Source organism: Lissotriton vulgaris, chromosome 4_1 (assembly GCF_964263255.1).
Source record: "Lissotriton vulgaris chromosome 4_1, aLisVul1.2, whole genome shotgun sequence".
NCBI lineage: Eukaryota > Metazoa > Chordata > Amphibia > Caudata > Salamandridae > Lissotriton > Lissotriton vulgaris.
This window is the reverse complement of record NC_141691.1, coordinates 1,950,785,374-1,950,800,761: the sequence shown is the minus strand read 5'-3', so window position 1 is coordinate 1,950,800,761 and position 15,388 is coordinate 1,950,785,374. Positions and strand designations below refer to the sequence as shown.

Genomic DNA, 15,388 nt, shown 5'->3' with positions numbered 1-15,388 from the left:
TGCCTCGCAGTGCTTTTGGGTGTGAATACTTTCATGCCCTGGTATCAGATATTTATTCCCAGACCGTAGTCTGTTTTTTGTTTGAGTGGCATTATCTGGAGTGTAGATGCGGTCAATAATTTGTGTACTTGTAAGTTAGTATTGCTTGGAGTATGTGTTTGCGTTTGTGTGTAACCAGTTCGAATATCTGTATCTGAAAGGTCGGTGTATGCCTTGCAAGTTGTGAGATGGTGTATGAAGCAAAAGACTATGGTATTTTGTTAGGGTTGGGGGTTGTTCGTTGTCTTGGAGAGGTAAACTGTGTTACGAGAAGTGGTGTTGTGTCACATTAAGATCCAAAAATAAACAGTGCCTCTGACCTGTGTATGCATGTGCGTTTTATGACTGATATACTGGGAATTTTTATTACTATAGTTGGTAATGTGAGTTGGGTAATGGCCAATTCCATGGAATATCTGAGCTGTGTTGCAACGTGTGCTCTCTGTGCCAAACGGAAATGTAATTGGTAATGACTATTTAAATAACACACAATGCAATGATTTGCCACTTGACAATTGCTGGATTTGAGCTAGAAGAAACAAAACATTACGACGAAACCTGCAAATATTTAAACGTAGCCCTTTGTTTACATGTCTACTGATAAATTTTACTATGCTGTGCAAATGTGATGCTGTTCAAAAGAAGCATTTACCCGATAAGAAGACTTTGTAGGAAATGAAACGAACACGTTGCATGCGATGATTAGCAGTAGGGGTGTAAGCCTTCTTTGGTATTTTATGATGGTTCAAAATTGTGATCCGTAGATTATACACAGATCGCTGCAGTGGGTGTATTACCTACCTGAGTGCTCTTACTGCAGTATATGTGAGACTTGATGCATATTAATTGCTCTCTGCAATTAGAGTCTTTACTCTCTAAGTTATTTTAAAATGCAGTCTCTTTTTCACTAATTTGGTAAACCAGAACAGTTGTTTTGTTAGCGTTACAGGCAGAACCTCAAAACATTTTCGAAAAGCACTATGCTTGGTGGTAAATAGTGCAGTTATTGGCTCAAACACCATTTACCATCACATGATGAAAGTGAGTTTCAGACAGCAGTACTGTAAGACTAGTATTAGTGCACGTTTAAGCAACTAATTTAGTTGAGGTTTACAAGCACAACACATGAAAACATCACCAAATTACAATAAAATCCCTAACAAAACAGTAATATAACAGCACAAAATAATGACACATACCATCACAACCTAACACAGCAACACGATACAGCAGAATAACACCACACAGCGACAACATAACACAGCAAGAGCGTAGCACAATGACATAGCTCAAAAACAACACATAAAAACGAAAAAGATATGATCAAGACAACACCACAGCCCAGAAAAGCACAGCACACCGAAACAACACAGCAAAAAAGTAACGCGAGCCAATGCAACAGCACCAAAATAGAAAGCATGATATAGTAACACAACACCAAAGACAGCACATACACATAACAGCCAGCTGCTCAGCAGAGAACACTAACTCAGTCGTGCACCAACACACCACAACCAAAAATCTATGAACACACACCAACGCAAATCTCAAGTAATTAGTGCAGTCATTTGCCTGGCAAGCCCATTTAACCTGAGAGCACCTCAAAATCGTTGTCAATTGGGAGACAAAGAATGACCAGTGGCATACTTGATCACAACATGTTTGCCAAACCATTCACTTGCACTTTATTGCACTGTACGTACTGAACAAGGATGTAATTGCGGCCCTCACGGAGTATCTCTTAATATCTGAGACAGTAATCAATATTTTGAGGGCTGACTGTGGCTTTGGCTGACTGGATTAATGAAATTGTATTTTACGGATTGTTAGACCCGGCTTCCTGGGCACTAGGGCACTCGGGGTGTTCATGGGCTTCAATCACATCGACTGGAGTGTTCCCCGCTTGTGTCCTGGGGCCTCAGTACTAGTGGGCTCAAAACTGAATAACCAAGTACTCCTCTCCAGTACTTGACTCTCTCAGGGTAGCGAGACAGATTAGTCCAAGCTTACTCAAAGAGGGGTTAGACATTCGGAATACAGTGCACACCATACTACCAGCTGATAAAATTAATGTCCAGTCGGGGGAGGAGCCAAGCCGGCGACCGCAATGGCCGCCTAGTCCCTCGGCTCCGATCACCATCTCCTCCCGGGACCACATCCTGCGTGAATTACCGCGGCAAGACGGAGTGTACGGGGATATGAAAGCGCCCGATCACCGAGGGCGCAATCCCGAGGTTCGTGCCTGCTTGTGGAGGCGAGATATGGTCGGCGACGTTTGCGGCCCGCAGCAGCCCTGAGACCGGGGACTCGGCCAGTTCGTGAGGCTGGTCCCCGAGTGAACAACAACGGCCGCCGTTGGCCTGGAGGGACCGGTCAGCTCTGAGGTGGCGTGTAGCGGCGGTTTTTCTGGCAGGCTTATATTGGCGGACTGTTACTACGTGTGGGGACCGAGACTCTCACTGTGCCCCCGTGTAAACGGATAGTGCGACACGATTTTCACTTGCTCTCCGCCGAGAGGTGTTTCCCTAACCGTCCCGCTTCTGGCGGGAGGCTCCCGAATTTCTTGCGAGCCGCCCTTCAGCTGCACTGCCTCCAGCGGTGCCTTTTGATTGATCTTGGTGGCCCTGCCGGGGGAGCTACACCGCTCGCTGCCCTGCTGCCTGTGCCACGGCCCCACACCGGACCTGCTCTGATCCGTGCTACTATGGAGAAGGGGACCATGATACACGGGGGGCACGGAACTGGTTTGCACCTGGACGCTTTGCTGGCCTCTCTAGCTGCCCTTCATGACACCTTGGTGCAGGGCGCCCGATTATTGGGGGGCAAGTTGGATTACATGACCCTCGCGGTGGAGCGAATGAGATCGGCTGACCCGTTCATGCACAGCGAGACGCCATCTCTGGCGCCCGGATGCTTCAAGATGGCGCCTACTACTGCAGCTGGAGGGTCGGGAACACTGTGCCTTGGGACTTTCCATACGTGTACTATTGGATGCACCGGACAGTCTGGAGACGCTAGCCTTGACCTGGCCGCTATACCCTTTTCCAAAGACCTGTTGCTTCAGATCCTGGTGCTGTTCCTACCGTATTTGGACATTGACTTGTGGTTCTCCTGTGTTGCTTCGTTGCATGGAGTGTGGAAGGCCTGTCTCACTGCCAGGTCTTGCCCGTCGCACTTGCTGGAGATTGGTACTGTCGCTTGTTCTGGTACTATAAGCAAGACTGGACAAGGATAAATGTCTCCCCTCTGGGTCATCGTCCTTTGTGCTGGGGCTGTGAGGGCTGCGCAATACGTTGTCTTATTTGATGCTGCGCCAATTTGACTCTATCCCTTGCGACATGTTACTTTGATCTGATTCTTGCTGCTTTAGTTCACATTCTGTGCTGATATAATATCATGTATGGGAGAGGCCGAGGGACTGCTATAGGTTGGCTTTCATCTTTGTTTGTGACTTTGGTTGCAAGGGGTACCGCTTTCATGACGTTGTTACTACAGTGGGTGTTGATGCTTTGGGGGGCAAACTGTACTGTTTTGTGCTCAATCCTGTTTCCGGCGTGCTACAGCCTACGCTCCGCTCGTAGTGGTCCCGACTGTGTATACCCTGCTCAATGATGACCCCTTGTACCTATATGTTTTAATTGCCGGCGAGGGGCACCGGGTGCCCGGGAGCGCGTCTGCTTCTCTCCTCCTCCATTCTCTATATTTTCCCTTCTGTGGGGCAGTTCCGGGGCGACAGGCACGCTGTTAGTGGGTCAGGCCGTAGCCATTACAGGGGTGCAGGGTGGCGGGTGCGGGGGGGGGGTTGTTGTTTTAGTTTGTTTTGTTCTATGGTCCCTATCGCTCTTTTCCGGCTTTGGGAGGGTCTTCCTCTTTAGTGGGGCTGGCTGTCTCTGGGTCTCGCACCTTTTTTTTTTTTTTTTTCTATTTCCGGCATTTCAATACGCCTTTGTTTCCTGTTTTTGGGGGTGGGCTCTCGGGGATCGGACTTGGTAAAGTTGCTTTCTGCACCGTTGCTATCGTTTAGTCTTGTCGCTGTGGCTGCTTTGATTGTATAGTTGCTGGAGTCATAGCCTATCTCCGATTGTAAATGGGGTACGTCCCCCCTGTTTCTTTTTTGTCCTTTATGTAAGGTGTGCAGTCCTTGTTGTTGCAGCCCCCTCTCTTCTTCTAAAATTAAAAACGAAAACCTCATATTCTATGTCGCGCACCCCGCAGTCCTTATAGTGTATTTTGAATTATCCTGTTTGTATATTGACCTATTGCCTACGATTCTCCTGTCTTTAATGACTGTCTTTGCGGCCGGCCATGTTGGTTGTGGGCTTGCGCATGTATCTCCTTAATTTTCCAATAAAGGTTTAAAAAAAAAAAAAAAAAATTAATGTCCAGTCAGTGATTTACTTTTTAAAAAGAAAAGTACTTTAATATACACAAGAAAATTATACTACACATAAAACTTGGATAAACAGTGAATCCCAGATGTCTCTACAACCCTCTGGGCCAGAGTTCTGACCCCAAACAGTATTATAGGTCCTAGATGCTAAGCACCATAAAACACAGTTAATATGCAGACGGACAATTGGCATTGCATATTACAAACCATGTTGCACAGAGTTGCTCTTATTAGCTGAAGCCATGATACCAATCCTTATATTGAAATTATACAGTTTCAGCATTTGATGTGACGTAAAATGTTCTTTATCAGCCCTTAACCTCCCACCCAAAGAAACAGAAGTGCCCTCCCATCCTGAGCGGGCACATAGCTCTATTGGCATCTGGGCTGATCACAGGTTCCTGATATCTTGGCACACCGGACACTCTTCACCAGCTGTGCAGATTGTAATTGGAAGTACCACACAGGCTCCCACAGCACAGGGGGGGGGGGGGGGGGGGGGGGGTGTGTCTGGGAAAAGTGATCTCATTTTCAAGGCCTGGGATCAAGCTTCCCTGTCTCCCTTTATCTCTGCTGATGTTCTGCAAGCTTCCTTATCTTAAGCCGCTGTCTGCAACTTCCTTGTTAAAAGCGCCAGCTCCACAAGCCTCCCAGGAACAGTAGGTTCTCTGACCGATGCTGCAGATGCTCTTCCTCCATCTCAAACCGGCCAATTCCTTTGCAGCATAATCCATCAGTCATAGAAAATACTTCAAGTTTCAGGTGCGGTGAGCAAGCTTCTTATCTTGCCTTCACACCGCGGGCCTTGACTGGCTTCCTTGGACGGGCCTGGCGTGGGCTGGCTGCTTTATCAATCTTTTTTTTAAAATACGTTTTTTATTTTGAAACCATACACCATTAAGGCAGCGACAACTTCTCAATAAAAAAAATTAACTTACAAGTGACGAGATATGCATTGCAGGGCTTTTATCTCACAATTGTGATATATAAACAAATGCAGGTTTCTGCTTTCACAAAAAACCTCCCTTCTCAGTTACTGGGATTCGCCCCGGCCCCAGAGCGTTACCATGCTGTGTCTTCGGGTTTGCCGGTGTTTTGCTTTAGTTGACAGGGCATCCCCCTGCTTTTGTTCCATTTCCCCCAGATCTTTGTTCATTTGTGTGGGCACCCCCTACACTCATAGACCACCCTTTCTGCTCGCATAGAACATCGGACTGGACTCGACTCCCCATTTGCGTGCTATGTTGCTCTTAGCTATCATAATGCCTAGTGTGGTCCAAAGTTTCTCTCCCATTGTGAGGTCTGTTTTGCCTCAGACGTTTAATAGGCACTTTTTGGTAGTATCTCTAGGTCTTTGCCGCATAATTGTTGCATTTGTGTGGCAATCTTATTCCAGTATTTTCCTATTTTGGGGAAGTTCCACCATAGTTGTAGAAAGATGCCTTCTTGACCGCAGTTTTTGGGACAAAGTGCAGAGACAAGTCTGTTCATTTTAACTAGTGTAGCTCGTGTATGGTATGCCCTATGGAGTAGTTTCAATTGAATCAGTCTTAATTGGGACCGGATCACCACTTCTCAGGGGGACGCCAGTGCCTCCAGCCGATCCTCATTGTCCAGACTGCCCACATCTTCCATCCCATCTGGCTCTAAATTTATCCAAAGTGTCTGGGGAGTTATTTAATATTTTCCGAGAGGTTCGTGATATTGCTTTTTTACTCAGATATTCCTCTAAGAGTTCAGTCGCAACCTTCTTGAAATATCCCGGGTTCGCTATATGTGGCTTATTTTGTAAAACATATATAAAGCGGGGGAGTGCCATCATTTTGTAGAGGGTTGCCCTAGCCCTTCCAACAGCGACAAGGGTAAGCGAGTAAGCGATAGACCAATCTTGAGCAAAAATTAAAAACTAATGCCAGACTTTTATCACCTGTGATTGATGGGCTGATCCAATCAAAGGGTCTTCTACTTTTGAATCATGGGTGCCCCTTCAGTCGTGAGGCACATTTGTGGCATGTTCATGGTGTGTCCAAGGCATGCAAAGAATGACATACTGTCTCCCCTTGTGCCCACCCGGGCTATTCCCAAGAGAATCATTTTAATTAACTCCAGACCAGGAGGCCTGATAATCCCCCAACAGAAAAGTGGAAGAGGGTCCCTCCTAGCAGAGTTAGTGCTGGTAACCCAACCTTCTTAAAATACAAGGATACCTGAATATAGATTATTGCTGCTACCACTATCCAGCTACCTCAGCCTGGTTAGAGAGGGCAGTAGCCACTCTCTGTGAAATAGGGATGCATCAGGCATGCCCCCCTTGACCTCAGAACCAAGCTCTAGGTTCTCAATCCATGTAAACTGAGAAACCCTCAGTGGGCATGCATGATTGTCATGCTCACTGAGTTGGGGATCTAGAAAACATACAGTAACTTTTAAGTGACTTGCTTGGAAATGAGCATAAGACAGGGGAAGCACGGTTTCCAGAGACATGCAGTAAGAAGACCAGGATTGATACATTTTACTGTGGTTTGAGCTAGCTGGTTTCGTCATGGTTTGGTTTTTAATTTTAAAAAGTTTCAATTAACTGATCAATAAACATTGTCACTCACACCAGTGCCAAACATACAAGAAGGCACAGAACTCATCAACAAAACTATAACCTAACAACTCATGAAAACAAAACATTAATGCACCACTACAATAACAATATTAACCCCTCCCATGCTGATGACAAGCTCAGCTCGTGTGCTGATGACGAGCTCAGCTCGTCATGGCCATTAGAACGCTCGCACGCTGGGATAATTCCCCTGCTGTGCTGAGTGTTCTATTGAAACGGGTGTGGCTGTGACGAGCTGAGCTCGTCAGGAGCACTGTAGCTCATAACGACCTCAGCTCGTCATGAGCACCGGGGCGCTGTGCGCGCCCCCCAGCACAGCAGGAAAATTACCCCAGCAGCCAAGGGATTAAACACACTAACACAACAAAGTTTTCAAATCCAAAACATTCTAAATTTTATTAGTCAAAGACTCGCATAAAACGTACAAAACTTAAAAACACTATTTTTACAGCAACGGATAGCATGCTTTAGGAATGATCCAACAGCACTTCATATTAATTCATCCCCAAACATTTGTAGGTAGCATAGGGCTATATGATATTGGTAAAATTGGCTCCCTCCTGCAGCCATAGAACCCATAGTAGCTGGGGCCAGCTCTATGGCGCAAACTCCGATCAATACCCTTGAGTTAGGCATTGGGCACAGGAGGTAGTGATTAGATGGGGTAGCAGGCCACACCAACTGCTAATATTTAAGTTTAACACACCTCTGCAGCTTACCTTTAGGACATCACTCTGGTGGTCAGACAGGCCTCTTTCTACAAGGACGTCACACTGGGTTGGGGATGCAGGTTCACTATTTCACCCTGCAGCGGACGGCATGGTGCTGCAGCTCCTGGTCCACAGCATGGGATACCCCCTTGATGCCTGATGAAGAGGAGCAGCTTACTGGCTGGTCTGGTTGGAGAGGGCCTGGGGACCACCCTCAGGGATGCCGATGGTTTCACTTGTATGGACCAAGTAGAAGAGATCACAATGGGCCTGAGCGCTGTGTAATCATATCATGCAATCTGAAATTTTATATAGATGTAAATAATTTGGGTTGATTTAAGAAGATGCAACTGTTGGGTAGTAGAGTCTCATTTGCTATGGTCTATGATATGATTAAAATGTCATGTTGATTTATTTTTATGATATCTTGAAATAACAATGATACAGTGTTTTGATGTTATGTTTGCGTTCATAAGTATGACCTGTGTTAATAAATATGACCTGTGTGTTCCCCAAACCAAGGAGACTAGATACAAATCATATCTTATTGATTCGGTTGAGTTGGAAGGGGTGGGATTCACAGCCATGAGCCTCCTGGGCATATTCCTGTACTGACACACTTTATGCCCGTAGGCGCAAACTTGAGCGTTTCATTCAGTGTTTACAATCCATGAAAATTGTGGTCATTTTACAGTCACCTTGTGTCTCAGTCACAGCTGTGGACGACCTCCCACTGAACATGCTAACCTTAAAAGTCACTTTCAGTTAAAGAAATGTGTGCATACCAGGGCTTATTTCAAAGTTGAACTGCCAGTCTGTGCACCGGAGCAGCCTCGTAGCACTGTGAGTGCTACAATAATTGTGTGATTAGTTCAATCTGGATTAGGGTAAAGCAAAGTATTTGCAGTGTACAGCAGAAAAGACCTAGCTTCTGACAGGCTAGGGTAAGGGTGTTCATTGTGGGTCCAGAGGGCTGGAGCTATAACTGCTATTCAGAATATCCTCATGATTTTTTTAACACTTTATTGTGTGCTTCTCAGTTTACACTGCCATGTGCCTACAACCCTGAGGCCGGCGGCATGTCATTCCGGAGGAGAGTACACAGCTTTTGTTTGGCCAACATCCCGGAGGGCAGGCAGCGGATTATGACCAGTATACATCAAACCTGAAGAAGTCAAATGCAGCACTTTCTAATATATCGAAACATAAGAACCAACTTAACCACTATTCCCCCCCCCCTCCTCCCAAATGCCATTCTGTCAACTCAAGAGGTAACCCCCTTCAAATATGACCTTCAGTCTGCCATGCCACTGACACTCCCCTAGTCTGCGCTTAGTCAACTGTTTGCCACCCATTCAGTCTGTACCAATGTGCACGTCCATGTCCCAACTCCACTCATGTTATCATTGGTGTCCGGCCAGACGGGTCTTCCCAGCCGACAACCTTATCCTAGTCCCTTTGGAGGTCTATTCCGCCCGATCCCAACCAGTTAGCGAAGGGTTCCCATATGTCTGATGGCCGAGATCTACTTGGCATCAGGTCCCAGAAGAAGGATAATTGGTCCTAGCAATACGTGACAGCCCTAACCCAGTCTGCTATCGTAGGAGGATTCTGCTTCTTCTTATTCTGGATTGCCACCTGTCTTTACGATAATATCAGCATCATGACCGTGAGTTTCCCGTGTTCCGTCGGAATTTCCTGCACGTACCCTAACAGTGCTCGGTGCTGCCAGTAATGAGGTATTTATTATGTGCCCTATATGCCTAAAAACGTCTGTCCAATATTGCGCTACGGGTCTGCAGTCACAAGCTAGGTGAATAAATGTGGCGTTCTGGGCGCCACATCTCCAACACCCTGCATCTGGGTGTAGGCCTATGCGATGCAGCTGTGACTGTGTGCGATATAATCTATGCAGAAAGTTAAAGTGGATAAGCCTCAATCGATAATTCGGTGAAAGGCGTTCCAGCTGGGGGCAGCAGAACTGCCACTGTTTGTCAGTAATAGTTAACGCAGCATCCCCCTCCCATTCCGCTTTGGAGGTAGTATAAGTAATTGGAGATTCACCCTGGGTGATGCTGTAGATGCGTGTGATGAGTTTGCGGGGTGAGGGATTCAATAAGACATTCTCCAGCGCAGGCAGGGTAGGCGGCTCGCCCAGAAACTCCTTTCACCTGGATCTGCATGCTGCCCTGATCTGTTAATAAAAGAGCATGTCTGACGCAGTGGGTGGCTGTGGGTCGCACATCTGCACTAGTGTTAGAAATTCGCCCTCCGGAAATAGGTCACTCCCTTTCTCTAGTTTGTGGATTTTCGCCCTCATTTTAATTGCTTTGTCTAGTAGGGGGCTCAGTAGTGGAATATACCCTATGGGCATAGATGGTGCATACAGCTCCTCTTGTCGTGCCCTCCTTGCGATGCCCCTCCACCCCCATCTCACTACTTCCACTGTGTCTATTTCCTGTTGTGGACGTTTATATGGTTTATATATGGCCGTGTTAAGCAGAAGTGGTGCTATTCTGTCTATTTCTATCGCCATGTGCGGTTGGAATGGTGTAGGGTGGTGCCAAAAGTGCAGCAATTGCGCTTGCGCACTAAATGCATACAGTTCGAAGTCCGGGGCACCCAACCCCCCCTGCATGAAAGGCAGCGTCCGTATTTTCCAAGAGATGCGAGGTTGCTTACCCGCCCATATCAGATCCAATATGTTTGAACGTAGCCGTTTAAAAAAGTGGACGTTTAACGGCATTGGATTGTTCACGAATAAATATAGAAATTTGGGCAGGATTACCATTTTTGTAATAGCTATACGCCCTGTCAGGGACAGCGGGAGACCCTTCCTTCTTGGTATCTTGCCCTCCAGCCAGTCCATTGCCCTTCCGTAGTTAGCCAACCATATTTCCTGCATAGATCTGCTTATTCGAATACCCAAATACCTCATCTCCCCATCGGCCCATGGTACCAGGAATTTGGAGTCAAACGGGGCTGTGGTATCGGTGAGCGGCAGCATCACTGATTTCTTCCAGTTAATCGGGATCCCGGTCAGTCCACTGTATCGTACCAGTTCCCTCATTACTGCGTCAAAATTGTCTCTAGGGTTAGTCAGGTATATAGTCATGTCCTCTGCATACATCGATATTAAGAGTTCTTTGCTGTGTATGGTATTGTCGGAGCTTGGCCGTGAGCGGCTCTGTGGCTATAGCAAAAAATAGTGGCGACAGTGGGCAGCCCTGTCGTGTTCTTCTAGTGATGTTGAAGGGTTCATATATCTGTTCATTGATCTTGACCCTCGCTGTGGGGTTTGTGTATAGTATTTGGATTTGTTTAATAAATATGGGGATGAGGCCTAGACGTGTCAGCAAGACAAAGAGGAACCTCCACTCTAGGGAGTCAAACGTTTTTGTGGCATCCAAGAGTGCCGCCATTGCCTGCACATGGGGGCACGGTAATGGAGTACACCAAAAATCGTCCTCGGGTTGTGGGCAGTGGAACGGCCTGGTATGAATCCCGACTGGTCTGGCAGCGCTATCTGCGGTAGCATTGGCTGTAATCTATTCGCTATCAATTTAGCGTATATTTTGGAGTCCAAGTTTATCAGGGATAGCGGGCGGTAGGAGTCCGGCTTGGTTGGATCTTTATCCGGCTTCAAAATGGTTATTATGGTGGCCTCACGAAGTGTCGGAGGGAGTACACCAGTTTCCATTGCTTCCAGGTATACCTGTAATAGTTTGAGGGCTAGGATATCGGCATATTCTTTATAAAATGCTGCCGTTAAGCCGTCCGCCCCGGGGGGCTTTGTCTGATGGCATGCTATTTATGACTTGCTTAACATCTTCTGTTGTAATTGGTAGCTCCATGTACTCCCGGGCACCATTGTTGAACCAGGCTAGCGATATATCATCCAGATAGTCAACTATGTCTGCTTGCGACGGATCTGTTTGGGAGGTGTATAGTTGTTTATAAAACCGGGCCATTTCCCTCAGTATGTCGGGTGTTGTTCTAACTATTTCATGACTGCCCGTATGTATTTCAGTTATGTAATTGGACCCTGTAGGTGTGCTGAGTAGTCCTGCTAGCGTCTTCCCCGGTCTCTCACTCTCCCCGTATCGCCTAGCCTGCGCATGCTTATTTAAATATGGTGTTTCCCTCTCCGCTACGTCCTGGAACTCTGTCAGCTTAGATCTTATCTGTGCTGTAATCTCAGGGGATGGGCCAACCATTTGCGAGTGTTCCAACTCGAATTTCTCGCTCAAGTCTGCTAAATGTATTACGGATATCTTTAAGGACACCAGATTTAAGCTCTATGCGGTCGCTTCTTGTGACAACCTTGAAGGCTTCCCAAAGCTTGACCGGCGAATCTACCCTGCCTTTGTTTAGCGTGAAATATTCAGTAATCTTATTGCACAATTCTTCGCGTAAAACTAGGTCTAACAGAGCGCTAGAGGGGAGTCTCCATGTAAATGGCTGGTCGTATGTGGGAGGCACGCTCAGTCGTATCTGGGCAGGCGCTTGATCTGAGAAAGTGCGGGAAAGATGTGTGGCATCCGCCAGCCAGGTGTGAAGGTCCTTAGAGACCAACCAGTAGTCCAGGCAGGACCACGCATTCCTATGGTGTGTAACACAGGTGCCTGCTCAAACTGATGGGTGTAGGGCCCTCCAGGAGTCTACTAACTGGAGATCCTCTATAATGTTGTGTATCATTGCTGCTGCCTTTGAGTGATGTGCGCGAGATGAGCCCTGTCTACCTGCGTCGACAGGACCACGTTGAAATCTCCTCCCCACAGAATCGCAGTGTTCCCCAAAGCTTGTATCTTCTGCCATATATGTTGGAAAAATTCCAGAATGTCTGTGTTTGGGCCATAAGTGGTAACCAGTGCTCCTGGGGTATGATATAGCTCACCCTGCAATATTATGTATCTACTCTCTGTCTACTACCGTGTTGTGTGTACGCAAGTGTAGTCCCCTGGGCATGAGTATCGCTACTCCCCTAGAGTAATTGGAATATCCGGCCTCCACTACCACCTCCCATCTTCGGTTCCTAAGCATCCCCACTGACATGCTTGTGAAATGTTTCCTGTAGGAAACATATATCCACCATATGCCGTGTGAGATAAGAGTGGATCAGCCTTGTCTTTCTGGGATCATTTAGCCCTCCGACGTTCCACGTAAGGCATGTTAGTGAGTTTGTGTTAGTGTGTTGTGGCATGTCTATTCACAGAAGACTAGGTTTGTTGCATACCTGCTGCCAGGATGCGTTTTGGTGTTGTTTGTTAACTCATGCGGATATAACCAAGCGCCATCCCTCTGCAAACAGAAGCATATCACAGTACATGGCAGACATCCATCATGTGTGCAAATGTGTGCATTTCGGTGTAGTTCAGAAATACGAAAAAAGGCAACTGTCCCCCCATCACTCCCCCCCACCCACACCAACCCCCCAAACAGGCTGTGTAAGCCCCCCACCCTGTACCCATAACAATAAACCATCTATAGGAGGCACCCAATGAAAGGGAAACATCCTGCGGGGCCCGTGAGGTCGCCGGCACTCTCCCCTGCACTTGTGGCAGGGTGGCCGAGCTATAGGCTACACGCTCAATCACCCTGGGGCCCCCCATCATGGACAGATTGCATACTTCGCCAGGGAGACTATTAAATTATATAAAGCAGTATGTCACCTCTACATGAGAGCCGAGCACCCATCTTACCAGGCATCTTCAGCACTCAGAGCTTTGAACCTCAGCCAAGCCACCCAATTTACCAACACTTATTGTGGTCCATGTACAGTCAATCATTGTTGCTGAGCCTGTCCTCCGACTGTCCGTCACCTGAGGCTTTCTGCTGCTTGTGGTCCTTCTCCATTTGTTTCGCGTATGCCAATGCTGCTTTAGCGTCCGTGAAGAAGGTCGGTTTGCCATGACCCTGGATACGCAGCTTGGCCGGGTAGATCAGTGCATATTTTGTTCCGAGTTGTTGAAATATTTTCTTTGCCGGAATGAATTCTCTACGGGCTGCCTGTACTTGCAGCGTGAAGTTAGGGTACAGTGCAATGTTATTCCCTTGATATTGGATGGCGCCCTTTTCTCTAGCTAGGCGGAGTATTATATCTCGATCCCTGTAGTTGAGTACTCTCGCCAATATCTGCCTCAACGGCACTCCCGGCCGTGGTCTGGGGCCCAGTGATCTGTGCGCCCGTTCTATAGGGAACATTTGGGATAAGTCAAACCCGAATATTTCTCTCATCATGGTTTCTATATACTGCTCCATGTTCTGGATGTTGGTTGTTTCAGCAATCCCCATTATACGTATGTTATTCCTTCTCGATCTCGCCTCCAAATCCTCGTTCTTTTGTTGGATTACAGCCAGCGCTTTGTCCATGTATCTTATTTTCTTCTCCATATCAGTCTGTCCCTCCTCTGTCTCCGTCACCCAGCACGGGGCGTCCAGCCACAGCAGCGCGCAAGCTGTCTCCACAGGCAGCACTGCTGCTCCACAAAATGGCGGTACACCCAGCGGGTCCAGGGCCACAGTGGTCCCTCGCTACCTCATGTTGTCTCTCAGGTGCAAGGATGTTAATTATGCGCACTCACCCCTGGCGCCTGGTCTTCTCGACTGCAACTGTAGGCTGGTTCCGCAGTCCGATCTCTAACGCCGCCTCCGGCGAGAACAGGGTTCAGCCACTCACGCATGCAATCAGGTGTGGTCCGATCCTCGGCCGCTTCCCGGTCCCGAACCTCGCCTGACCGTGCTGTGGGACTGACGCCCACTCAAAGTCCCGGCTGCATTAGTCGCATAGATCCCCTGTCGGCCCTGGATCTCCTCCAGCGAATTCTTTGGTCTCTGAGGGAATTCAGGTGCGGCCCGATCCTCGGCCACCCCCAGGGACCCCGCAACGGCAGTGGTACACCCTGTCTCCACCTCCGTATCTTCCTTGATCAGCTGGGAGGGTGGTCAGCCAACACCACCAAGGCTGCTCTCCGGTCCCGGACCTCATCTAACCGTGCTGCAGGGCTAGCTCCCATGCATTTCCCAGGCTGCATTAACTGCGTAGGCCCCTCGTCAGCCCAAAATCTCCCTCAACAAGTGCTTCGGTCACCAAGGAAATTCAGCCCAACGACCTGCCCCGATGAGCCTTAAGTCGGTCTCCGCTCCCTCTGCAGTGAGTAGCCCCTGGCATTCGGCATTTTAATCTGATATTTGCCAGATTTGTCAGGCTTGGCCGGCGGAGCCACGCTGAAGTTCGCCCATTTCGCTGCACAGTGAAGCCACGCCCCCCAATATCACCATGATTAATTTTGTGTAAATGTAACTGATTTACACACGCACTGGTTATCCTGAAAATCATACCACTAGTCCATCAAACTGTTTACATCGTCTAGAAATTAGATTAAATTTGGTAAAAATGCCCCTTTTCTTCTAGATAAAAACCCTCACTCACATGTTGTGGCATGCTTCTTCATTGGGTTAGTATCTCATCTTATGTAACTGTTGCTAGGATGGGCTCAGCCACAGTTGAGGAGCTTTTACTTGATTGTTACAGGAACCATGGGTAAGGACATGGGTTACTGGAAGGCAAGGTACCTTAAAGACTGACTTCAGATAAAGTTCTCAACTCCATCCCAGGAAGGCTTTCTTCCTTATAAT

At 47.6% G+C, this 15,388-nt stretch overlaps 1 protein-coding gene across 6 annotated transcripts in view; it reads left to right on the top strand.

Annotated features, from left to right (window-relative positions):
- PTK2 (protein tyrosine kinase 2) overlaps nucleotides 1-15,388 on the top strand; it is an 878,302-nt gene that overhangs the window by 699,428 nt on the left and 163,486 nt on the right. The gene's annotated exons all lie outside the window — the stretch shown is intronic.